The 26,867-nt window shown below is 34.8% G+C and overlaps 1 long non-coding RNA gene across 2 annotated transcripts in view; it reads left to right on the top strand.

Moving 5' to 3' along the window:
- LOC128249930 (uncharacterized) overlaps positions 1–26,867 on the top strand; it is a 44,064-nt gene that overhangs the window by 6,690 nt on the left and 10,507 nt on the right. The window contains exon 1 of one of the 2 annotated variants that reach the window (XR_008266078.1): positions 17,586–17,696. The exons of the other annotated variant lie outside the window; for it this stretch is intronic. This is a non-coding gene — a long non-coding RNA (uncharacterized LOC128249930). Of the gene's footprint in view, positions 1–17,585; positions 17,697–26,867 lie in introns of those variants that run through there. 2 annotated transcript variants of the gene reach the window in all.

The following is a 26,867-nucleotide window of genomic DNA, read 5'->3' as shown; positions in this document are numbered from 1 at the left end:
CTCAGAGGGTAACTTTCTAGGTGCAATCCCATAGTCATTCATAACTGAAGTGGAGTCTTCACCCATATATATATATATTTTTTTTGTTTCTCTGTCTATCTCTCTCCCTCTCTTGTTCTTCATACTTTCTGTTTTTCTCTCCCACCCTTTCTCTATTCTTCTCCTCTCCCCTTCATCATTCCCTCTCTCTCTCATTCTTCCTCCTTGACTCTCTCATTGTTGACACGTGACGAAAGGGGATCTATCTTTCTATCCATTTCCTTCCTAAAGAAAAGACGTGCCTTTGCCTGTTTCCTCTCATGGCTCGTCCTCCTAGCATTCATAATAATTTTTCTATCGTCTTGACTCAACAGCCCTCACCATTTGTTTTTACTGTCTTGCTCTCACTGTCCTGTTTTGTTAACACTTTCACCTTCCGCAAAAATCCCAAATTTTATTTAATTTGCTTTGCGGCAAGGACTGTTTCAACAAAGTTGCGTATTGTCCTTACCTTCGAAACGCAGAGTAGATGAAACAGGGACAACTAAAGAAGGGGTTTACTCTTTATGTTGCATGTCTCGTTTCTCTGTTTGTTTTTTTCATTGTTCGAAAAAATGTTTGTTTTCTATGTTTTTGTTTTTATGTTTTCATTTCTCATTGTGTTTAATGTTTTTTTGATTTCCTGTACCCATATATGCATGTATATATACATATATATGTAGGTATGTACATATATGTATGTATATATGCATATATTTATATATTATTTATATTTATATATTATTTATATTATATATATATATATATATATATAGCAGAAACGGGGATACTCTCTTTTTGCTGCCAAGATGCCTCCAAACAAGTCTGGCGTATGACAATAGAGTTCGTAGGGTTGGCCATCCAAGCCTGGCGACTTGTCTCCTGTACAGCCTGCCATAGCATCTTGTACATTTGCGGCTTTGATGAGTCTTTCACAACACTCTGCCTCTCTTGCCGAGAGTTGTAGTAAGCCTTTATATATATACATATATATATATGGCATGTGTGGGTAAGAAATTTGCTTCCCAACTATATGGTTCCATGTTCAGCCCCACTATGTGGAACCTTGATCAAGTGTCCTCTACTATAGCTCTAGCTTGGCCAAAACCTTGTGAGTGGATTTGGTAGATGGAAACTGAAAGAAGCCTGTTGCATATATATATATATCTATCTGTGTGTGTGTGTATGAGTGTTTGACCAGTCTTGTCATTGTCTGTGTTTATGCTCATAACTTATCAGTTCAGCCAAAGAGACAGGTAGAAGAAGTACCAGGTTTAAAAAAAAAAAATTGTAAGTACTGGGGTTGATTCATTTGACTAAAAATTCTTCAAAGCAGTGCCCCAGCATGGCCGCAACGACTGAAACAAATGAAAGATAATTGTATCTGCATAAATGAGCGTGTGCCACAGTGTATGTGTCTGTCTGTGTCAGTGTGTGTATGCGTACTTTGTTTACTCTAATATAATCTTCCTGTAGATTTATATAAGGAAGATTATATTGATTAAGTGATTAAACAGATTTAATCAATTGAATTAAATAACCTAAATTGGAGTTGAATCTAATAGTATGGAATATTCAAAACTGAAGTCTGCAACATTGAAATTTTGATTAGATTATTACAATAAACTAATCGAAATTTCAGTGTTGTAGACTCCAATTTAGATTATTCCATACTGTTGGATTCAATTATTTAATTCAATTCATTAAATCTATTTAATCAAACAATTATATTTACTCTATGTTGTCAGCCGCCCTTCTAGAATAACAGCAAAATCTGTCTCAAATTTCACCCTGCCTTAGTTTAAATGGAAGGACATTTAATTCTGTGTTGACTATGACTGCTGAAAAGACAAGCTGTTTGAGGCGGGAATGATTTTTTTCATGTTTGAAAGCTTCAAAAACAAACCCTTTTAAGTTCCACATTTTATTATGTCTACTGGGATGTATAAACACTACAAAGCACTTTAAACACTGTCGAATAGCTTTAGAAAGACATCTTTTTTACATATGGACCTGACAATAATAATAGAATTCTAAATATATCATATGTTTAACTCTAATTATAAAATGCTCAGTCATATTTATCTCATTTTATCTTCTTCTATTTGCAAATATTTGTTTCACTCATAGGATTATAGCTTGCAGAGGTGCAGATATCTAGAATGACATTCTCTCCAGTAATTATATATAAATATGTACTTATTATTAATGTCAGGAGAAGAAAGATATGCGGGGCCTGCCGAATATTTCATCCTCTCACTCCCCCGCCTCTCTGTTTGTGTAAAGTATTTTTAAAATGGCAGTGTATCTTAGTATATAAAATAACAATGTGCTGAAAGTCCACTATATGAATGCAAAAATCGTATGTATATCAGTGCAGGCATGGCTGTGTGGTAAGAAGTTTGCTTCCAAATCACACATTCCAGGTTCAGTCCCTCTGTGTGGCATCTTGGGTAAATGTCCTCTACTATAACCCTGGGCTAACCAAAGCTTTGTAAATGGCTTTTGTCGCTGGAAACTGAAAGAAGCCCATTTTATATCATCATCATCATCATACATGTGTGTGTGTGTATTTGTATAGATCTCTCTCTCTTCTTTTTCTCCATTCTCTCTCTCTCTTTCTCTCTCTCTCTCTTTCTCTCTCTCTCTCTCTCTCTCTCTCTCTCTCTTTCTCTCTCTCTCTTTCTATATATATATATACACACACACACATTTGTGTGTGTGTATGTATGCATATATGTGAGTGGCTTTGTGTTTGTCCTCCACCACCACTTGAAAACCTGTGTTGGTTTGTTCAACTTAAGAGACCAGTAGAGTAAATACCAAGCTTGAAAACACAAGTACTGCGGTTGATTTGACTAAAACCCTTCAGAGTGGTGCCTGAACATGGCCACAGTCCAATGACTAAATAAAACAAACAAGAAGCAAAATGTAAGAGATGTTTGTATGCATATATTTATGTCATTATATCTCTGCATATATAAATATATATTTCATGGTTGTCTTTAGACTTCCAACTATTTTACAGTTTTCAAACTAACCATAGAATTTCTGCAGATACTGCTATTATAAGTCATATTTATTTATAAATTCATTATAATAGTGCTTAATAATTTTTTTTTTGTCACTTAATCTTTTAAGTTGTAACCCTTTAGTATTTAAACCAGCCATATCCAGCTCAAATATTCAACCTGTTTTATGTTCAAACTGGTCAGATCTCTACTCTCACACCTACCTTACAATGTCATTCTAATAATATATAATCATATCAAAGTTTCAAAAGTTACAAGATAACGAATTATTAATTTAAACAATGTGAATAAATAAGCCTTACATTTGATGAGGTAACCTGAATGTTAAAGAGTTAAACTGGCAAAATCTAGCTTCAGTACTCAACCTGTGTTATGTTCAAGCCAACCAAATCTGGCCCATCAAACCCCGCTACAATGTAATTTTAAAAAATAAACAATCACATCATTGGAACCTCAAAGCTGTGAGATTATGCATGATTGATTCAAAACAATTTGAATAAACAAGCATTACTTTTGACAGAGTTATCTGAATGCTAAATAGTTAAGTGAACACACACAAGTTTTTGTTGTGCCTTACACCCCCATTCCCTGATGAAATTCTGAAGTGAGAAATCCTATAGATAATGTGTTGAAATTGCTTTGATCTTCAATTGACAGCTATGTGGTTTAGAGTGGTAGCCATATTTGTGTCTTACCTTATCTTCTCCTGTGCATTTTACATACTGTTTGTGCTTAACATTTTACTATTTAATTGTAACACCACATGTCCTTTTTTTGTCTACATTAATATCTTATTTTATTTCTCAAACACCTTTTTGTTCCTTTTATCTTACTTCTCTCTCTCTCTCTCTCTCTCTCTCTCTATCCATCTTGTTTGTTCATCTCTCTGTCTCTTCTTCTCTCTCTCTCTTGTAACTTTTCCCACATTGCCTTTCTGATTTCCTATGGAGCTGGAGGGTTAGCGAAGTCGGTGGAAACACCATGTGATGAGGTGGAGACAGTGAGGGGGTTTTGTTATTTGGGTGAGAGGGTGGATGTAAGTGGTAGATGTGAAGCTGCTGTGACAGCAAGAGCAAGACTTGGCTGGGTGAAGTTCAGGGAATGTGAAGCGTTATGATATGGGAAAAGGTTCTCATTGAAGACGAAAGGAAAGGTCTATAGGAGTTGTGTGAGAGCTGCAATGCTGTATGGGAGTGAGACATGGTATTTGAGAGAGAGAGAAAGAGAGAGATGACAATTTTGAGAAGAACCGAGAGAGCACTGCTGAGAGAAATGTGTGGCGTGAGGCTGTTTTGATAAGAGGAGGACTGAGGCTGGGGTTGGAGGAATCAGTGAAATGACTGGCAAGGACGAATGGAGTGCAGTGGTATAGGCATGTGTTAAAGAGGGATGAGAAGCATATTATGAAGAGCGTGCTAGTGTTTGAAGTAAATGGACAGCAAAAGTGAGGTAGGCTGAGGAAAATGTGGAGGGGACAGGTGGAGGAGGAGACTAGGAGGGTTGGCTTGAGAAGGGAGGATGCCCAAAACTGGGCAAGATAGCGAGATGATGTGAGGGCAGATGCTATGGTATTGAGGTAGATCTGACCACCCTCGTTAATGGGGACAAATCCCGGATTCAAAATGAGGGATGATGTTGGATCCATGTGTGTTTTTTGAACTTGGATTCATCGCCTGTTAATCTCCACAATATTTCTTTCTTTGTTCAAGGAATATCGTCTGATGATCAGTATCTATTTTCCTCTTAATTTCAACAATTTTTCTCTTTGTGTTGCATTTGTACACGATTGTTCCTGTTTTTTTTTTGCTTTTCTTTCCACACCAGTCAATAGACTCTCACTTTTTAATAATAAATGTCATTTAAAACAGCAAACTGGCAGAATCATTATCATGCCAGACAAAATGCTATGTGGAATTTCATTCATCTTTAGTGTTCTGAGTTCAAATTGCACCGAGGTCAACTTTGCCTTTCATCCTTTCTGGGTCAATAGGATAAGTACCAGCTAGACACTGGAGTTGATATAATTTACATGCCCCTCCGCTAAAATTGTGGGCGTTATGCTAAAATTTGAAACCAATTATGTTATTTTGTTTTGTTAGCTGACTGACTAAATAATTTATTGTACCTAATTTTTCCTAAGTGTTCATATTCTTGTGTCACATTTTGTTGACCAGTTCTTCTCGCACTCTTCCTCTGTAACTTTTGCTATAAATCTTCTGGCATTCTGAAGTGAAGATTTCTATTCACAATGTCTCAAGACAGCTTCGATCTTCAGTCGATAGATGATGAGGCAAGAGTAGCATCCATATTTGTGTCTTGTCATGTCCTGTACAATTTACCTGTTGTCTATTTTGAATTTTTCCTCTATTTGATCATGAACCACTAGTTTTTGCCTATCTTTGTGTGTGAGTATATTTAAATGTAAGAAATATAGCTCAGTGGGTGGGGTATCGACCCAAATGCTCAACTAGTATTTATTTTTATCGATCTCTGAAAGGATGACAGACAGAGTTGACCTCAACATGAAATTAAACTCAGAATCTAGAGATGGACGAAATGCTACTAAGCATTTTGCCTGGCTTGCTGCCTTTTAGCTGCAAAAATATTTTGAAATATATTTTACATAACCCAAACTCAATATTTTGGATACAGCGAGTACATATGCTTATTATATCAATAATACTTGATTTGGAAGAATATTCAGTGTCCATGGACATTGCAGGCCCTCAATAAAGAGATTGATCATATCAATGATTCATTTAAACTGGTAATTTTGAAAGGCATAAGCAGAAAGGTAATTCCTGAAGGTTGATGTACTTCAGAGGAATGACCAGGTGTATCGGTTAGAGTTGGACCAAACTGAACTGAGGTGTTGGCTTGTGATCTATGAGATGAGTACTCAGATGAATATAATCAACTAAAACCTATGAAGACAATACTTGGGCATGGATATGACTGAAACTAGTTAAAGAAGAAATTAATATACATAAAAACATTAAAATGTTTACGAGAATACTGATTTACGAAAATACTAAACCACTGTCACAAGATATTCTTGGAACATAAAGATACAGGTCTGGCTGTGTGGTAAGAAGCTTGCTTCCCAATCACATGGTTTTAGGTTCTGTCCCACTGCATGGCACCTTGGGTAAATGTCATCTACTATATCCTTGGGATGACCAAAGCTTTGTGAGTAGATTTGGTAGATGGAAAATGAAAGAAGCCTATTGTATATATAGATATATGTATATTTGTGTGTCTGTGCTTGTCTCCCCACCATCACTTGACAACCTATGTTGGTGTGTTTACGCCCCTGTAAACCAGTGGTTTGGCAAAAGAGACTGATAGAATAAGTACTAAGCTTACAAAGAATAAGTCCTGGGGGTCAATTTTCCTACCAAAAGGCAGTACTCCAGCATGGCTGCAGTCAAATAACTGAAACAAGTAAAAGAATAAAAGAATACATATTTGCATACATACAGGCACACATGTATGTATGTGTGTGTGTGTGTTTGTATGTACGTATGTATGAAGTGTAAGTGTGGGTCTATGTGTATGCATGTGTCATCATTTTCCTTGTCATCCATCTTTTAATGTCTGTCTTCCATACTGGCATGGGTCAGATGGCTTAGCAGTATTGAAAAGAAAGGAGAATTGCTTTGTGGTCTATGCAGCAATGTTTGCTTTGGTATGATTTCTCTGGTTGGATGCCTTACCTAATGCCAGTCACATTATTTTTGTACCACCAGCACCAGTGTGGTTGCCAAGTAACTTGTAAGACAGGTGAAAACCAGAATCAGTACAGGCTGCAACTGATTTGTTGCTCCACAGTGCTTGAATTGAAATCTCTTTGAAATATTTTGAAAAAAAGCGTGAGCAAAGTAGGCTGAACATAATCTCTGTACATTACTTGAATATGTATTATTCAAGTTCCTCCAAAACTTCCCTAACATCTTGCCTACTTTTAACTAATGAGATATCATAATACACAGCTCGACAAATGTTTTGAATTCTGTATAGAAATTAATTTTGCTCTGAGTGAAATAAATATTTGTGATACTCAGTCAAATAAATATTAGGAATATGCACACCTACTTCTAATGATGCTGAACATTAACGATCCATTATGAAAATACTTTGTTGCAAGATCACACGCAAGAAGCTAACACAGATTATATTGTTGTCAGTGCATTCTCTTCAGGTGAAGTCTGTATACTTTGTGTATCATTTTCAAAATTATACATAGCTGTTTTGCAATTCAATTATTGATAGATATCTGTGTGTTTTAATATGTATACACTTTTACATGTAGTTACTCAGAGATGGGTACATTAGACAGATGTATGAATAATTCTCTTTCTTTTTCATATTTATTTATTTAAATATATGTTTCTTAAAACATTTTCATGGTTGAAAACCACAAATTTATAAAAAATGTAATTTTAATGATATATATATTTTTTTTTTGATTTTCTGAAAGACAGTTGTATCATGTAAGTGAACTGAAATTACTTTCATAGAGAAGAAGAATCTTGAAGACATTGATTGAGAGGATATGAATTGTTACATTATAGCACATAGCAAGACTTAGAATAAGCATAACACTATATGCATGAGTAAAAACTACTACCACTACTGCTGCTTCTGGTGCTGATGCTACAATGACATTTACAAGCAAAGATATATAGTGTCAGGATTGACCCTAGGTTATTCCATAACAACGCATATTGTAAAGAAAGGCCTTTATCTCAGTACTTCTCATTCTGTCTGATATAAGGCCTCCTCAAGACATCAGTGAATTTTTTTTACCTTTCCCCTTCACACATTATAAATGAGAAGACGAATGGAGTTTCTATCCATATAGTTCTTTCATCTGCCACTTTTTCAATCCTCACGGTTATCTGCTTCTGTTAGAAACACTGCTTTAACCAATTTGCTTACAACAGTACTTGAGAAAATATGATTTATCTTACGTTCTTACTCTGAACAAAGAGAAACCCTTCCAGTCATCAGGTTCTTTTACTCATCAACTCAAAGCAACCAACCGTAAGCTCCTTTGTAGAGTTCTCTAAACACCACTGCAAATTACCTTAATTAATATATCTTGTTTAATTAGATTCTTTTGGAAATGCTTTTCACTGTGCAAGCTTTAACTAAGGCAAAAATTGAGCATAGTGCCATAAACTTACAAATGCTCCTTTGTAAGTTTTGCTACTGCTGAAGCCACTATTTTCAGCTGAGTTGTGTTTGTCATATGTGAGTGAAATGCCTTGACAACAGACTTAGTATAACGCCAATGATGCAATTCAAGCTAGTAACCTCTTTGCTAGTTGTCTAATATCTTATCCACTCAACCATATGCAGTCTAATGCATATATATATATGCTAATTAGGAATACCAAATAAGGTTTCTGTGTTGAAAATACACATAGAGTGGCACTTGAATTCATGCTTACAAATTTGTTATATGTACAACAGGAAATGTATGGAAATAAAATACTGAAATAATACGTCAGCGCCATTCTTAGTTGATAGAACTTTTGTTATTGAATCTTACTGGCAGGAAAGAATAAACAATTATTAGAAAATAGATACTGAACACAATAGAAATAATTTTCTGTTAAAATTAAAAGAGCTTTAACTATTTTCATTGATCTTAAAAATATTTCAATATAAATTGGAAGTTATTTGCTATTATAAGATGTAAAAATAAATTTACTTTCTTCAAAGTAAATTATAGTGCAGCATTCAAATTTGAGTCTGTAATTCTTTGACCTTTTAGATAAAGATATTTTGGGAGCATTATAAACAAAACTTTAGATTGTTCTGTAGAAACTATCAAAGTTCTTTTTCATTCACTAATTTTCTATAATTTCAAAATTGGCCTTGTTAAATGCCTTTGTATGGAGGAAAGAAAAAGAAAGTAGTTTAATATAGTGTTGATTGCTAGTGAAATGACAAAAACATAGAACGTTGAACTAGATAGCTTACTTAGTTCAAATCTTGCTAGTTCATATCTCCCTTCCAGCAACAATGAAAGATTCTTTCTTTCCTCTGTTCTACTTGCAGCAGATTGCCATAATTTATTGAAAAATGGACAAAATGTCTTGCGGTACATAGTTAGATCTTTTTATGTTCTGAGTTTAAAACCTGCTAAGGCCAACTTTGCCTTTGGTCCTACTGAATCATTGATGAAATAATGTCCAGTACAACAATTATTATATATTGTGATTATACCTTTTTCCTAAAATGCACGGCCTATGGAAATCATTATAATTACTGTCAGCATTCTTGCTGTTATTGTTATGGTAGTGGTGGTGGTCATTGTCCTCAATCTTTTTCTTCTTCTTCTTCTTCTCCAGCTAGAATGAGAGAGTAATGCATACTATCGAAGTGACAATGGGGTACAAATATACAAAGCCCAATATGTCCATCATGACTACCTGTCTGATAAGGGCACATACATCACAACCACATGTGCATGACATGGTGATCTTATGACATATGATCTCATGACTGTATGTTCTGAGTTCAAAATCGACTTTGCCTTTCATCCTTTTGGAATTGATAAAATGAGTACCAGTCAAGTACTGGGGTTGATGAAATTGACTAGCCCCCTTCCCCTATAATTTCAGGCCTTTAGTAAAATGGATTATTTTTTTATAGAACTGAAATAACTTTTCCGTATATTGTGATGGCCCTACACATTTTGTTTTGATATTCCTCTGAAATAAGCTTTGCATTTCATCTTATCAGGGCTAATAAAATAAAATACCACAAATGTATTGAAGTTGATTCAATTAGGTAAACCTTCCTTCTAAATTTCACACTCAGTGCTTGTTGGCTCCATGATGTGCTTGTATTAGAAATAATTATTTAGGGCACTGAATTTATAGAAATATGAGAGCACTGGACAAAATGAGTTATTGTGGTATTTGTTCTAGCACTTACGTTTCTGAATCCAAATCCTGTTAAGATTAACTTTTTTTTCCTGCCTCTCCCTCTTGGAGTTAATAAAATAAAGTATTGGGTCATCCCATAAATAAATCGGTTTTTTAATACTTCTTTTATTTTTCAAAATTAAGATAAACAAAAGTTCTTTTTCTAATCTCAAATATAATCTCCTTCATTTTCTACAATGCACTTCCATCTTTTTGGTAGACTTGCAAAGCCCTTCTTCCAAAATTCATTTGTCCATGACGAAAAATACTCCTCCTGTACTGTTCTGACCTCATCTACAGAATTCATATTTTTTGCATCCAAATAATTTTGAAGACTACTGAATAAATGATAATCAAATGGGGCAATGTCCGGCAAATATGGTGGGTGGAGCATTGTTTCCCATTCAAGCTGCTCCAGCCCTTGGAATGTCATCCTCACTGTATGTGGCCAAGCATTATCCTGATAGAAAAACACCTTTCGTCTTGAAACCAAAGATGGTCATGTTTCTTCTATCACTGACTTAAGCTGCTCACCGTAGGTCTCCTTTGTTGTCATTTGGTTTGAGTTTAAAACTTCGAAGTGGACTAAACCTTTCATATCCCACCAAACAGATAACAACACCTTACATGGGTGAAGACCTTCTTTAGCCTAGAGTGCCAGTGTTTCTCCTTTCACTACCCACTGTCTTTGGGGCCTGACATTTTTATAGAGAAGCCATTTCTCATCACCAGTCACTGTTCAGCCCGAAAAAGGTTCATTTGTGAGACATGACAGCAAAGAAGAGCAAGCATTCACTTTCTGGGTGCGATTAGACTCAGAAAGTTTGTTAGGAACCCATTGACCCAATTTGCTGATTTTTCTGATGGCAGGCAGGTGTTGAATGGTTGAATGACCAAATCCAAGTTTCTCAGCTACTTCCTCAACAGAGTTTGCAGGATGTCCCTGTTGAGCTCTACAGATCTTCCAAGCTGAGGCTCGTCTTCTAGGCTGTAGTTTCTGACTTGAAATTTCTGGAACCACCATTGACATTGGCTTATGCTAATTGTCCGATCCCTATATATTGCATTTATATTCCTTGCACTTTCCATTGTGTTGCTGCTTATATCGAGCTTATAAAGCAGAATATGCCGAATATGTTCCTATGTCACTTCCATTATAGCTTTGGGAAAACAACTGTTAAAATTGAACAGCACTCTTGAAAACTTGTTCTAAGAATAAGTGCAAGGTAAAATTACTACCTGTTTCTATAGCAAGTTGATGCAGGTAGTTTATCCCATCCCCCTCCTACTTAATTCATGCAATTGAAAAAAACCGCATGATTTATGAGATGACACCATACTATTCAATACTGGAGCCAATTTAATTGACTACCCCTCTTCCCTGAAATTTTTGGCTTTTTGCTAATATGAGAAACAATTGTTAAAGAACAGTAGATTGTCAGAATTGTTAGAGTATCAGCATTTCTTGTAGCTGTCTTAATTTTGAGTTCAAAATTCAGAGGTCAGCTTTGTCTTTCATCCTATTTGGCACAATAAATAAAGTACCAGGTTATTGATTATTCCATCCTACTGCAAAAAAAAAACCAAAAAAAAAAAAAAACCCAAAAAGAACAATCCTTAGGTCTATATTGAAGGTGATGAATTGGTGGAATCATTAGAATGTTGGATATGAAGTAGCTTGTGGCATTTCTTCCACTTCTTTATGTTTGAAGTTCAAATCCCATTAAAGTCAACTTTGTCTTTCATCTGTCTGGGTTTGATATAATATTATAATGGTAAAGTACACTTGTTGATTTAATTGACTAACCCCTCCTACTAAATTTAGGCCCCATATCTGTGCTCTGTGTTAGAAACAACTATTAGTGAGCAGCTGTTGGGCAGAATTAGCACAAGGTCAGACAAAATGACTAGAGCTATTTATTCCAGCTCTTTCTTTATATTGGGAGTTCAAATCTTGCTGAGATAAACTTTTTCAGTCATCCTTTCAGGCTCAATAAGATTTAAGGGATGATTTATTCAACTAACTCACTCCTACCAAACTTCAGGCCTTGTGCCTATGTTTGAAGCAATAATTACAAAAGGTGGTGTATTGGCAGAAGCATTGTTGTTGGGAAAAATGCCTTGCAGTATTTATTTTGGTTCTTTACATTCTGAGTTCAAACCTAGCTTTGGTCATCTTTATCTTACATAATGTACCAAACAAATATTGGATCAATGTAATTGACTCATTCCTTCTATAATTTCTGGCCTTGTACCAATGTTAGAAATTACTATTGTTATTATTGAATTAGATAAGAATCTTATTATTAGTCATGGTTTTGTCCTTTTCTATAGCTTCCCCCATAATTGTTTATATAGCTGGTAATGTTTATGTCAGCATTGAACTTCCTCAGTGTCTTGCTCCCTCAGTGTAGCTTTTCTGTAGGTTTGTCCTTGATCTTAATCTCTGAGATTTCAGAAAATGCTGGAAAGTTATATTATCATCAGCAAATATTTTTCTTTCTTCAAATATTCGACCATATATTAAATCAATCCACTGAGGTAGTTAGCCATAAATACAGTAGTACAACCTGCTAGAAATACTGACAACACTTCTTCAAGTTTCACTTCATAATTTTAAACAAGGAAGGAAACATTTGATAATTTCATTCAAAATATATATTAAAAAATAAATGATCATGGCTGGAGTTCCTTTGATCAAATGTCTGTTCTGTTAGGATTAACCTGAACCAGGGCTAAATAGCAACAACAACAATGAAAACAATTATATTAATCATCAACTAATTGTTGTATTTCTCTCATTACATAAATGATCTTATTTTAGATTTTAATGTCCCATCCATTAAATATGCTGATACTCACTTTACTGTCTGGTATTTCAGTATTGAAAGGTGGCAAACTGGCAGAAGTGTTAGCATGCTGGGCTATCTTTTGTGTTCAGATTCAAGGTTGACAAAATAAGAAAGTGTTGACTACTGGGGTCAATGTAATCAATTTATCCCTGCTCTCAAAATCGCTGGCCTTGCACCAAAATTGAAAGCAATATTTCAATATTGAATATTGCTGTGAGTGATGAATTGGCAGGATTACTAGAGCATCAAACAGGACACTTTATGGTATTTACTCCAACTGTCTGTACTCTGAGTTCAAATCCTGTTAAGGCTAACTTAATAAACAAATTAGAATTATTGGGAACGATTCTTCTTCCTGTCTCTCTTGGAATCAGTTATATTGCATACTGAGAAGAGATAAGTAGAAAGCTTTGGCACTGACCCTTTCTTTAAGAATGTTAAAAGGTCGATGAAAGGTCTAGCAATCTCTTCTCATAGAAAAACTGCAATGCTACTGAAACTATCATATTGCTCAGAAGTAGTATCATTGTCCAGACCCATGAAGAATCTTATTTCTTTATTGCCCACAAGGAGCTAAACATAGAGGGGACAAACAAAGACAGACAAAGGTATTAAGTCGATTACATGGACCCAAGTGCATAACTGGTACTTAATTTATCGACCCCGAAAGGATGAAAGGCAAAGTTGACCTCGGTGGAATTTGAACTAAGAACGTAGCAGCAGACAAAATACCACGAAGCATTTCGCCTGGCGTGCTAACGATTCTACCAGCTCGTCGCCATGAAGAATCTGGTTGAGCAGACCTGTGTTAAAAAAGATCACTTGTACCTGGATCATCTTTATTTGTAGTTTATCTAAGGCTACATTAGTGAAGGTACATAGCTCAGTGTTAGAATGTCAGGCTCACAATCATGTGGTAGTGAGTTTGATTTTTAGACCAAGCTGTGTGTTAGGTTCTTGAATAACACATTTTATTTCACGTTCTCCAGTTCCTTCAGCTGTAGAAATTAATTGCGATGTCACTGGAGCCAAGCTGTGTTAGGCTTTGCTTTTTCCTAGGATGACGTTGGTGGCATGGAGAGGAGAGGCTAGTATGCAAGGACAACTGCTGGTTTTCCATAAACAACCATGCCTGGGCTTGTGCCTCAGAAGGGAACTGTCTAGATGCAATCCCATGGTCATTCATGACCAAAGGCTACATTATCACAAGGCTACATTATCCAGTGTCATCTTCCATTTGGTCAACATGATAGAATGTAATTTGGAGATGAGGAAAAAACCCAATTCCAGCTGGTTGATTAAACATGTAAAGGTTACTCCAGTGGCTGTGGTCATGATTCTGGTGTCTTATTTGTTTATTTATTTAATCTTTTTTTTTTATTTTGGCTGTGGTGATATTTCTACTGCATGTATGATGCTTTAACCATAGAGCTTGATACATGAAGCTCTATACATATGAGCTTTTTGTATGGAAGTTCATGCATATAGCAATATAGTTGCCATGAAGATCAACCCAGGTCATTCTAAAATACTTGGCTAACACTGGATTTGGCAAACCCAAATAAGCTTTGCAATCCATGAATAGATTTTCTACCTGCCAGAAAATCACATAAATAAATAAGTAAATAAAGAAATAAAGAAAGAAAGAAAGAAAAAAAGAGAAGCAAGAAGTAAACAGATTAATGTATATATACCAGAACTGATACAATGAACCGTATTAAGCTGTTGCAATATTGTGAAGAGTGCACAGAAGGATAACAGTGTCAGACCACCACTGCCACTGCCGCTACCACCACCACCACCACCATTTAGTGTCTATTTTCCATGCTGGCATGGATTGGACTATACCATAAATGAGTTTATAGTATTTTGTTTCATACCAATATGTCACGAGTTTAGATTTGGTTTGGACAGGCATTGTCTTTCATCATTCTGGGGCTAATAAAAGAAGTACCAGTGATATGCTGCAGTGTATTTTGAACCGTTGTGTAGTCTCATGACCTACAAGAAATAGCAGTCTAAATCTCTTTTAAATTACACACTCTGCTTATCTTAACAAAAAATGGGATACTCATGGTCTCTGTCCTAAATTTATTCGATCAGAGTTGACCTGGGGTTAGACTACAGCTACAATAATAATAATTTGAAATTTTGGCACAAGGCTAGCAATTTCAGGTGAAGTTGTAAGTTAATTACATTGCCTTCAGTAGTCAGCTGGTATTTATCTTATTGATTCCGAAAGGATGAAAGGCAAATTTGACCTGAGCAGAATTGGAACTCAGAATGTGAAGACATACAAAATATCATTAAGCATTTCATTCAGTGTACTAATGATTCTGGCAGCTTGCCACCTTCAAAACCATAATAATATCAACCAATTATACAGGACTCCAACAATAACTGGCTCAAGACTTTTCTACTACTCAGTGTTCAATAAAGGAACTGCTGTTTTTTAGATTCTCTGCAACCAATAGTTGTGAAGAAAACTGAAGGGCATTTTTATAAATTGAGGAAGAAAATATATCACTTCAGGAACAAAGTCACTGCTACATACCTCTGGAAACTTGAATATCACTGTGTGAGAAAGACTCACTGTAAATGACAGAAGAGTTATTTTTCCCTAGGTGATTGGATAAGTAGCAATAACTAAGATAATGATAGCAAAATATCTAAGGGCCTAAGGGTAGTCTTGAGAACATTATTCAACTTGATGGAATTTATGGACATCATCCAAATACTATTAGGTTTTGCTTTTGTATTTCAAAGATACTGACTTATTCATAGACCATACCAATATATTTCACATAAATAATCCAAATATTTCTACTATATAACCACAAATACAGCAGTGTTTGGACAGTCTCCATAAACGAAGCTAGACATAGCGTATAATATATATATATATATGTGTGTATGTATGTATGTATGTATGTATCAATTCTGAAGAGAAAATGACATTTTTGCTTGTATTTTTATGTTCAATGTATTTTTATAGAAAGAAAATAATAATGATAATAATCATAATAATAATATTAAAAATAATAATAATTACAGTAAAAATAGTAGTAATAATAATAATAGTAAAAATGATGATGATAATAACAATAGCTAGTAAAATAATAATAATAATGATAATAGTAAAAATAAAGATAATAATAATAATAATAATAGTAAAAATAAAAGTAATGATGATTATGATAAAAACAACTCTATTACAAATTGTTATAATAACATTTCTTTGGAATATTCCCAAATAGTTTTGTTCTCTCATTTGACACAGATTATTGATAATTCAGTGGTAAAGCAATATCCTTATGTGAAATCTTAGCTGCTACACTGAACTAACATAATGGTAGTCTCCAAACACCAATAAAGTCTCTCAATGTTGACCTTTCGTAGCTTGAGCTGACCGATTTTTACATTTTCTTCTTGCACTCATATTGTGTCCTAATGGTGACCTTCAATTTGAATATGTTATGCTAATATTGACCTTAAGACCTCCATCAGTCAGAGTTGACTAAGTAGCTGCACATGGAAATTCCTCTTCACAACATAGGCTTGAATGACATTTTCTATGGAAGACCAACAAATTATCTATTATGTAGCAAGTTCCACTTCCCTAACCGGCACTCCATCGACTACAATGATGAGGGTTTCAGTTGATCTGATCAACAGAATAGCTTGCTCATGAAATTAATGAGCAAGTCACTGAGTGCTCCACAGGCAAGTATACTCTTCATTTAGTTCTCAGGGAGAGTTAGCATGACACAGGATATGATCAGGTTGGCCCTTTGAAATATAGATACTATTAATTTTTGCCAGCTGAGTGTCCTGGAGAACTGTGAAATGAAGTGTCTTTCTCAAGAACACAATGCGCTGCTGGGTATTGAACTGATGACCTTATAATTGTGAGCTGAATATCCTAACCACTAAGCCATGTGCCTCTCCCCTAAACTACTGATAATGCCTGAGAGAAAGGCAAGGGCTGATTTAAAGTGGAACCAGTATGATCACAGGAGGCCTTCTAATGAAAAAAACTGAATCAAGTAATGTAAGGTATTTAGTCCATTGCTCAATCCACAACTCTTGACTAGTATGTTATTTTATCAAAATGGAAAGAATAAAAGACAATGATCAATCAGCAGGATTTGATCTCAGCATGTAAAGCAATGATTTCCAACATTGAGTATATGCCCCACTACTTGGGCCTGAAAAAATTGTGGTGGGATGTAGTGATGTACTCACCAAGCACAAGGTACTCATTAAACTGATTCACTTTTTCTTTGTAAGTCAAAAAGGTACTTCTTTTCGTACTCAGTACTTAAAAGAATTACCAGTAGATTCTTTTGTATTAAATAATTGTGATACAATATTAAAAATAAGGTTGTTTTTTTCTGACCACCGGTGAGGCATACATTTTTCTGGAAAGTTATAGTGTGGCCTAAGAGAAAATAGGTGGGGAAACACTTGTGTAAAGAGTCAGAAAAAATACTACCAGGCATTTTGTCCAACACTCCAATGATTATGTGTATACAACTAAAAATTATGTGTATACAGCTAAAAATTAGCTGCATATATTGATCCATTGGTTTGAAATCACAGTTTATTTCTCTAAGAATAGACGTAAACTTCCTGTTGACAAAGAGTCCAGAACTCCAACTAAAGAGTTTAAAACCCACAGAATTGTCTTCCCTTACACACACTTCCTATTTTGACACCACACTTCCTACTTAACACATAAACTTTTATCCCCTCTCTTGTAAACACAACTTTTAATTCCATGCATCCTACTCTTTCTAATAATTATCTACATGGAGTACCATTGAACTTTAAAAGCTCAAAGACAATATAATGTATTGGTATATTTATTTTTTTATATATTATTTTTTTTATATGTTTTTTTTTTTTTTTTTTTGCAAAAAACATTTTCATTCTCCCTCTTCTTGAAAATTTGGCATGCAATGAAAGCTGGTTAGAAATCCTTTTGAAATCCTTTGTAATCCTCCTTATACACATCTATATTAAAATATGCTTTCAGTTTAGCATTCTGCCTTATTATTATTTTTTATTTTCCTATATATATATATATATATATATACACACGTATTTATGTATATGTGTATTTATATGTACATATGTGTGTGCATATATATATGTATATTTTATGTTTGTGTTTTTCTTAGCTGTTAGGTGAAAACTGGTCTTGGTTTGTTTAAATCTCCCATAACTAAAACTTTAGTACTGGAATCAATTTGTTTGGCTAAAACCCTCCAAGACAGAGCCCCAGCTACATTCTAATGACTAAAACAAACAAAAGATGAAAGCTAAAAATAAGAAGGGGCAGTTAAGACTTTTGATAAGGTTGCAAGATGCAACGAAAATTTTAAGAAAATAAAATGAAAAATAAGTGGAAATTTTATCGGTGAGTGTGTTAAATTTTAAGGCACAATAAGAAAATTACTCTCCCCAGACACAATAAAAATAAGAAGATAAATGCATAATACGTATTTGTAAGTCTTTGTATGTTTGATGAGAAAGAGTTAGCTCAAAATCACACAATTTTCACTCTGAAAAATAATTTTCTGCTTTCTTTAGCAGCAAAATTATCAACATTTTTGGCAATAGACATATTGGCACACTTCCACTTAGCTTTTAATATCGCCACACTGTTTAGTCACATTTGACCCATTGCACTTCTCAGTAATGCCTATATTTATCTTAGGCCACTGAAGAAATGGTCTTGCAGAGTGTGGTGTAGTAGAAATAGTAGGAAAGATTCTAATCATTTTGTAGAAGAATGGTAGTAGAAAGATTGTTCTTGTGAACGGTTTTAGAAACATCGATTACAGTTGCCTGTGTACCTGACAAATGTAAATGGTGAGTGACACACTGTGTAGATTACCTTTCTGCTTTAATGCAAAACAGTAAATTGACAGAAGTCATTTTACTCATCTGTCGTATCAAGATTAATGATAATATAATGAAACGCAAAGTATGTCTTAATCATTATCATGAAATCATAACTCCATTTCTGCATTAACCTTATACAGAGTGATTGTGATATGTAGATATGTGATGGCAGCTTTTGGTAATGGCATTTCCATTGAGAATTACCCTGAGCTAGCAACTGACAAAAATTGCTTTTTTTTTCTGTAAAACACTTCCTTCTTAATAAGAATTGTATATCATGTTCCTTGGGATGATTTCCTCGAACCTTTTAGTCCATTTCCAAACACTTTCAAAGTTTATGCCATTTCTGGAATCAATAGTTGTTTTGGAGGATGGAGGCAATATAACTTATGCAGTCTTTCTCTAGAGGTATTCACTAATTCTGTTTGTCTATGACTATTAATTTCAGGATAAATGATCCATCACACTGCATTGCTATCTGCATATGTTTATTTGATCTCAGTTGAGTGAAGAGGCAGTTATTCTACTCTAGTTTTTACCTGTTCATATCTACACAACCACCTAGTTACACCCTGTGGTGTGTTTTTTGATGATCATGGTGCTTTCACAGAGTGCATACCATCTGGGACTGGCCCCTAGAAAGTTGCTGAGACTCAGTTTTGTTCAGTGTTTGTCATTGTATCTTGGATAACAAGATTTAAGAGTTTGACCATTACAGTTAACATATATTACAAGCAGACAACCTTCCTTTGTTTTTGTGGTCAAATCTCTATGAACACTGTTCATATTTGCTGCTTCACCAACAATTTTATCCAGTTTCAATTTCAGCTTCCTGAGTAAATTTTTGGCTAAATCGTAAAAAAACACTTTCTTTAGTGAAAAGCTTTACATAAAATCTGGTGAAAGAAAGATAACAGACTTCTCAGTGATAGAACTTATAGATATATAGTGCATCCTTCCTTTACTAAAATAATAGTGTGTGATTTAATGGAGATTTACTCAATATTTCTAGCTGGTTAAATTGAAAAAGCTTCTATATTCAAGTGTTTTATCCTTATTTTGACACCTATACATTTTTATGTATGTCCATTTCTTTAATATCTTGTTCTAATGCTGAACTAACATTTTAAACATACTATTCTTAATGTTGACCCCTCAAGATAGTGCCTAATTAATTCAAAACAATGTGAATAAATAAGCAATACGTTTCACAGGGAAATCTGAATGTTAAGGGGTTAATCTTCACATGTTGATTCTATATCTTCAATAATGTTCTAATGTTGTCCACCTCTTTAATAATACTCAAATGTAGATTCCATATCTTTAATATAATCTTGTAAAGTTAACACTCACATCCTCAGTGCACTATATTGATGTTTATTCGCCTTCTTTATTAATATTATAAATTCGATTTCAGATTTTAGCACAAGGCCAGCAGTTTCGTGAGAGGGATAGGTTGATTAAATGAACCCCAGGGATCAATTATTTTATCAACTCCTAAAGGATGAAAGGTAAAGTCGACCTCAGTGGAATTTGAACTCAGAATGTAAAGACAGACGAAATGCTGCTAAACATTTTTCCCAGTGTGCTAATGATTCTGCCAGCACGCCACCTTAATTAACATAATAATATTGGTTTCAAATTTTGGCACAAGGCCAGAAATTTTGTGCGAGGTGATGAGTTGATTACATCAACCCCAGTGTTCAACTGGTACTTATTTCATCAACCTTGAAATGAAGAAAGGTAACATCGACCCCAGCAGAATTTGAACTCAACGTAAAGACAAATGAACTGCTGCCAAGCATTTTTCCTTGTGTGCTAACGTTTCTGCCAGCTCACCACCTTCTATTAATATTAGAATATTAACTTCACATCTTTAATGTACTGTTATGATGTTGATCTCACATTGTCACATTGACTAATGTTGATTCGGATAATTTAATGTTCTTATACTGATGATATCCACATCTTCACTGTAATACCTAATATTGAGTGCATTTCTTTAGTATGCTGCTATACAGTTGATCTCACATCTTTAATGAAATATTCTTATGTTGATCTCATATCTTTAGTATCATTTTCATGTTGATACTCTCTACATATTTAATACACAATCTTAATGCTCACTTCCCTAATTCTATGTTATCTACTAAAGGCAATATACTGCACTTTTGTAGGTCGTCAAATAGCTCTAACAAACTCTTCTGCTGTTGATCTCTATCAATGTATTGTTCTTCTGATCTACAAATGTGCTGTTACTTTTATCACTTCATTTTTGATACTAAAGTGGCCTGTGATAATTTTAGCTAACTGGTCTTATTCGCCATCTACTTAGCCACTTCAGACCTATTAGTCATTCTTTTTTGGTCAACCATATAGTGTTCACTTCTCAGTCAGTACACTAACAGTTGTGCTCTCATCCAACAGTTTCTCTTGCCCAAAATATTGACCCTCATGCATTCCCTCCCTGTCTGTGTTTTTCCTGCAGCCATTGACTTGTAACTATTCTAGATGAATATTTACCATGGCAATTTTCCAGTCTTGTAGAGGCTGCAGTAACTAGCAACTATAGTCACTTCTTTCAGATCTAACTAATAAAACAATGTCTTGTATACTTCAGTAGAATGTCTTTTCACATTATATTCATGATAGAATTTCAGCTTAGTAGTGAAAAATTACTATCTCAAAATTTATAACTGTTTTTACATCTTCCAAAGCTAAGGTGTATCAACAAATTGAACTTGTATATCTTTAAGTGGCCCTGAAAGAGTTAAATATATTGATTAATGATGCAGTTCAGAACAGGTAGTAAAATATAGAACATCACCACCAACAAGAACACTATAGAAAATGCCAAATCTTTGGCTAAACACAGACAAGCTCTACTATCTCACCAGTGTAATGGTATAATTATTTGATTTCAAATTCAACATCTTTTCTTTGTTTTGTTTTTGTTTTGGTGCAATGATATATGGTGAAATAGTTTAAATAGTTTAACACAGGTGCAAAAAACAGCTGCATTCTCATTTTCATGACCTTTGTAATCACCAAGACTGAGACTTGAAGCAAAATATTAACTGTTGTAGATGAACATTTATAATGACAGATGTATATATATATAAAATTATATATATATAATGTCTTTGTGGGGAATAAAAGGTGTTGAAGAAAGAATAAGCATTTCTAAGTAACAGCAACACCACTAAATAAACTGTCTCTTGTGAAGAATCAATTTTTCATTATTTACTTAGTAATTTTGGTTTTTAGTTTTGATATATAAACAGAAGCATAAAAGCTATTCTGGACTTATTGTTTCACATCTTATATGGCTAATTTCGCTTTGTGCCAGGGTCAGATAAACTCTGAATTCCTCTGCATGAGGAATGACATGAAGTCATTTGCCAATAAATGTCAATGTGGCACCCTAGCATATCCTCAGCAAAACTCCCATAATCTGTAAAAGAGTAAATGGCACATTCGGTCACTCTATTGACTAAACTTGTGAAACAAACGAACTCTCCATATGGCTGTTTGCTATAATAAAAAATAAATGTATGTACTGTACATAATACGAGTACTAAGTCCTCATATGGACTATGATCTTCTAAATACCTACTGGCACATTCCATAGGTATGTATCATACATGCGTGTACATATGTATGTGTATGCACGAATGCGCTTGCACACATGCATGTGCAAGGATGACTCTTTAATTATCTGTAAAGTATGCTTTAAAACTTTTCAGTAGTGATGAATTGTCAGAGTTGTTATGGCATCAAATTTGGTATCCTGTAGGCAGTGGCTCAGGAACGAAATTTGCTTAGGGGGTGCAAACCCAGGTCCAAAATTTTTTACAAATTTGGTCTTGTTTTTTTTTTTCTGTTATTTATTTTTGTGATTTGTTCTTTGAGAAGGAACCTAACGTCAAGGTACTTTTTACACATCACTTTTTTATTCACGGTTTTGTAAACCTGAGTAAAATAAGTAGGGCTGCAAATTTTGGTTCTGCACTCCGCAAAAATTCTAGGGGGTGCACTTGCACCACCTGCACCCCCTGTTCCCGGGCCCATGCCTGTAGGTATTTACAGTGGTTGACTGAACACCAAGTTCAAATCCCATTAGGGTTAAATTTGTTGTGTTGATAAATAAAGTACCAGCCTAAGGTCTTCATTGGATTGTTAGAGTTGAGAGGGATGCTTTGCAATATCTATACTGGTTCTGTGCATTCTGAGTTTAAAATTCTGACTCACCCCTCATTATTTTGGAGTATTGCTTTCTAGGTGAACTAATAAAAGTATAGAACTCAAAAATATTTGTGTTCTTATTGAGTAGGGATGATCTCAGAGCACAAAGTTTACAACGCAAAATATGATGATTGATGATATTGGCAGGAAAACTAGCAGTGTTCCTTTCTTTAGATTGAGTTACTATAATTTGCACAGACGTTCTTCCAATAGTACCTGTCTTCCATTGCTGACTTCAACTAATGAACTGAGGAGCTGCTACCAATCATTAGTCCACCAACACATGCTGTAGTTAGTTGAATCCACTGGTCCTATGGCTGTATGGCTGTGCATTAGTTCCTAGAGTAATAGATCCCTAATGCATTTGTCCCTGGCTTAGTAGCAGTGCCCAGCAAAATGGAGTCTCCTGGCTCTGACCCCCTTTGATATCAGGGGAAAGTCTCTATAGAGGTCTTTATTGGTCACCCCTTGTTGTAAGAGTAATATGTTGGAGTATGGAGGTGTAGCATACAGAACACTAAATGTGAACTCTTTCTTGTCACTACAGTTCAGGTTTCAATCCGAAGTGTCAATTAAGTTGCTGGATTTACATTAGCTATGGTTGCTCTGCTTTCTGCTAGCTTCGTAGAAAACAAGTATGCAATCTTCTGTTGTCTGTAGGCTGAAGATGTGTGAAGCAGACTAAATTAATTGTAGAAGTAAATATTCTAGTATAGCATTCTGCCCCTTCCTCTCCTACTTGTGTTGTTTTATTTTTTTGTTGATGGACCTTAGATATATCTAAACACACTACACCTAGTGATTCAGCAATTACCATTTCATCTTTAAAACAAACAGGATATGCCGTTCAACTACTTTATCCTTCTTTATATATATATTTTTCAAAGATAAAGTTTAATGAGAAATTGGCTGTTATTTTTGTTAGGTGAGGCTGTTTTATTGGCTTGACCTTGCAGATGATTTTATTGAAGATGAGAAATTGACTTAATCAACTGTAGTACTTCATTTCTGATATCATGTTATTGCTCCCAGAGTATGCAAATACCATAATACTCTGTGAGATTTGATCTCTCCAAACAGAGAAACAAATACTATGGTGCATGACTGTACCAGTGATGCATGAATGGCACCTGTGCTGGTGGCATGTAAAAGGCACTCAGTACACTCTGTGGAGTGGTTGGTATTAGAAAGGGCATCAAGCCATAGAAACCAAGTCAAAACAGACTGAAGACTAGTGCAGCTGGTCAAACCATATCTAACCCATGGTAGCATGGAAAATGGACATTTGATGATGATGGTCGTTCATTTCTCAACTTTGTTTTCTTTATTTTTATTTAAACTTGGCTTTATGGTACAATAGGCACTGGCATAGGTGTGTGGTAAACACGCTTACTTTGCAACCACATAGGTTTCAGGTTCAATCCCACTGTGTGGCACTTTAGGCAAGAGTCTTCTGCTGTAGGCTCTAGCTAACCAATGTCTCATGAGTTAATATGATTCTTCTATATATATATATATATATATATATCCTTTTATTTGTTTCTGTCTTGCCTGGGGCCATGCTGTGGTAGCCCTGAAGAGTTTTAGGCAAACAAATCAGCCTGAGTACTAATTTTTTAAAAACCTGGTATTTATTCTATTTGTCACTTTTGACAAACTGCTGTTATGGGGGTGTAAACGAAAGAACATTGGTTGTTAAATAGTTGTAGGGGACAAACACAAGCACAACACACACACACACACACAAACTTTAAGTTATTTAAAATATGTTGTAATATATTTCAACTGCTATAGGCAATTTCACTGCACTTATTGTGGAGAAACAAATTCTCTCTTATGTTAAAAAGTTGTAAAAATACTACATCTTACTATTGCTGCCTCCTGTCGGACTCTCAGACATCAATGTTTCTAGCTCTTTAGTCATTATCAATGGGAAATATCAAAGTGAGGCAACTCTGGGAAGACCTAGTCAAAGCCATGGCTTTAACTAAAATACAGTCAAGAACATTGACTAATTTGCACCACTAGACCTCCACGGTCATGATAAACACTGTAATATCAGCACCAAGCAGTTCTTAGGCATAAACGAACTTTAGGTTAGTTAAAATATGTTTGTGACATAATTCAGCTGCTAAAGGTAAATTCACTTCAGTTACCATGGAGAAAAATTTCTCTCTTATGGTAAAAATGTGTAATTTTCATGATCTGTTGATCCTTAAACAATAGTTGCTGAGATGCTCAAAATATCTGCTGATGTAAGATATATGATTACCACATGTACCATCAATCTAGTTATAAAGGAAGGTGTTATACTCAAGGACTGGCATAGCAATTTCATTGTAAAGGCAAAGTGGATGCCTTAGATAGAAGTAACAATAGAGAAATCTAATTACTGTATCTGGTTATGAAGAACATAAAGAGAGTCATAGATGAGATGCAGTTTGGTTTTGTGCCTGCAAGTGGTAATACAGATGCAATCTTCCCACTGAGGTAACTGCAGGCAAAATACTTGATTAAGAATAAACAAGCATTTGTTGATTTGTAGGTGTTTGACAGAGCGACATGTTTAGTAATTTGATGGTCCTCAAGGAAACTAGATATAGATGAATAGCTTGTGAGTGATATACAAGCTATGTACAAAGATTCTGTGTAGTGAGAGCTGACAACAATTTCAATGATATTTTTAGCATAAAGATAGGTGGCATGGCACAAATGTGACTGTGGTAGAAGCTTGCTTCTCAATCACATGGCTTGAGGTTCAGTTCCACTGTGTGGAACCTTAAGCAAGTATCTTCTACCATAGCCTTGGCTGACCAAAGCCTCATGAGTAGTTTTGGCAGATAGAACATGAAAGAAGCCCATCAAATAGACACGTATACTTATAGTTATGTGTGTGTGTGCTTGTATCTGTGTTTACATCCCCCTACAATTTGATAACTGGTGTTGGTGTGTTTATGTCCCTGCAACTTATCAGTTCTGCAAAAGAAACCAGTAGAATAAGTACCAGGCTTTAAAGAGAGACAGGCTTGAGGTCAATAATTTGACTAAAAATTCTCTAAGTCAGTGCCCCAGCATGTCTGCAGTTTAATGACTGAAAAAGTAAAATATAAAAGGAAAAAAATAGGTGTCCTTTAAGATTTAGTCTTCTGTCCTCTGTTATTCTTCATAATTCTACAGGCCATCACAGAGGTGTTTAAGACTAACTGTTCATGGGAACTCCTATATTCTAGTGATCTAATTCTCATAACTGAAATTATATGGGGAATTAGAGAGGAAATTCCAAGTAGAGAAGCTAAACCTAAAACTACTAAGGTAAACATAGCAAAGATTAAGGTTTTAGTAAATTGCAAATAAGACAGAACATTGCTGTTTTCTGGGAAATGATTTTGCTTGATATGTAGAGACCGATTAGCTATAAACTCCATATGCTGTCCCAATGGACATACAAAATGTGTAGCAGAATGACAAGCAGACTAACAGAAAATGTAAACTTTGTATGCAATAGATGAATCAGAGCAGTACTGTACTATGAGTATGCTAGAAATTTACTCTCTTCATTGTTTGGATGGCTCACCAGTAGCAGATAATAGCTGCCTGGTGATATGTGCCTCGAGAAAATCCACGCATTTCAACAAAACTGACTTTTGGATGCACCATGTGTGTATTTATTACATATATGTGCACAAATGTGTTTGCTTTGCATCGTATAGAGACTTGTTCAAGTGCTTGTATTGAAAAATTACAGCTATATATTTTTGTGTGTGCGTATGTATATATGTGTGTGTGTATATATATATATATATTTATTTTTCTGTATAAATATATCAGTATATAGGTATAAGTTATATATATATATATATATATATATA

The sequence above is a fragment of the Octopus bimaculoides genome, chromosome 18 (assembly GCF_001194135.2).
Source record: "Octopus bimaculoides isolate UCB-OBI-ISO-001 chromosome 18, ASM119413v2, whole genome shotgun sequence".
NCBI classification, from domain to species: domain Eukaryota; kingdom Metazoa; phylum Mollusca; class Cephalopoda; order Octopoda; family Octopodidae; genus Octopus; species Octopus bimaculoides.
Note: the sequence above shows the minus strand (reverse complement) of the source record. Positions and strands in the feature narration are given on the sequence as shown.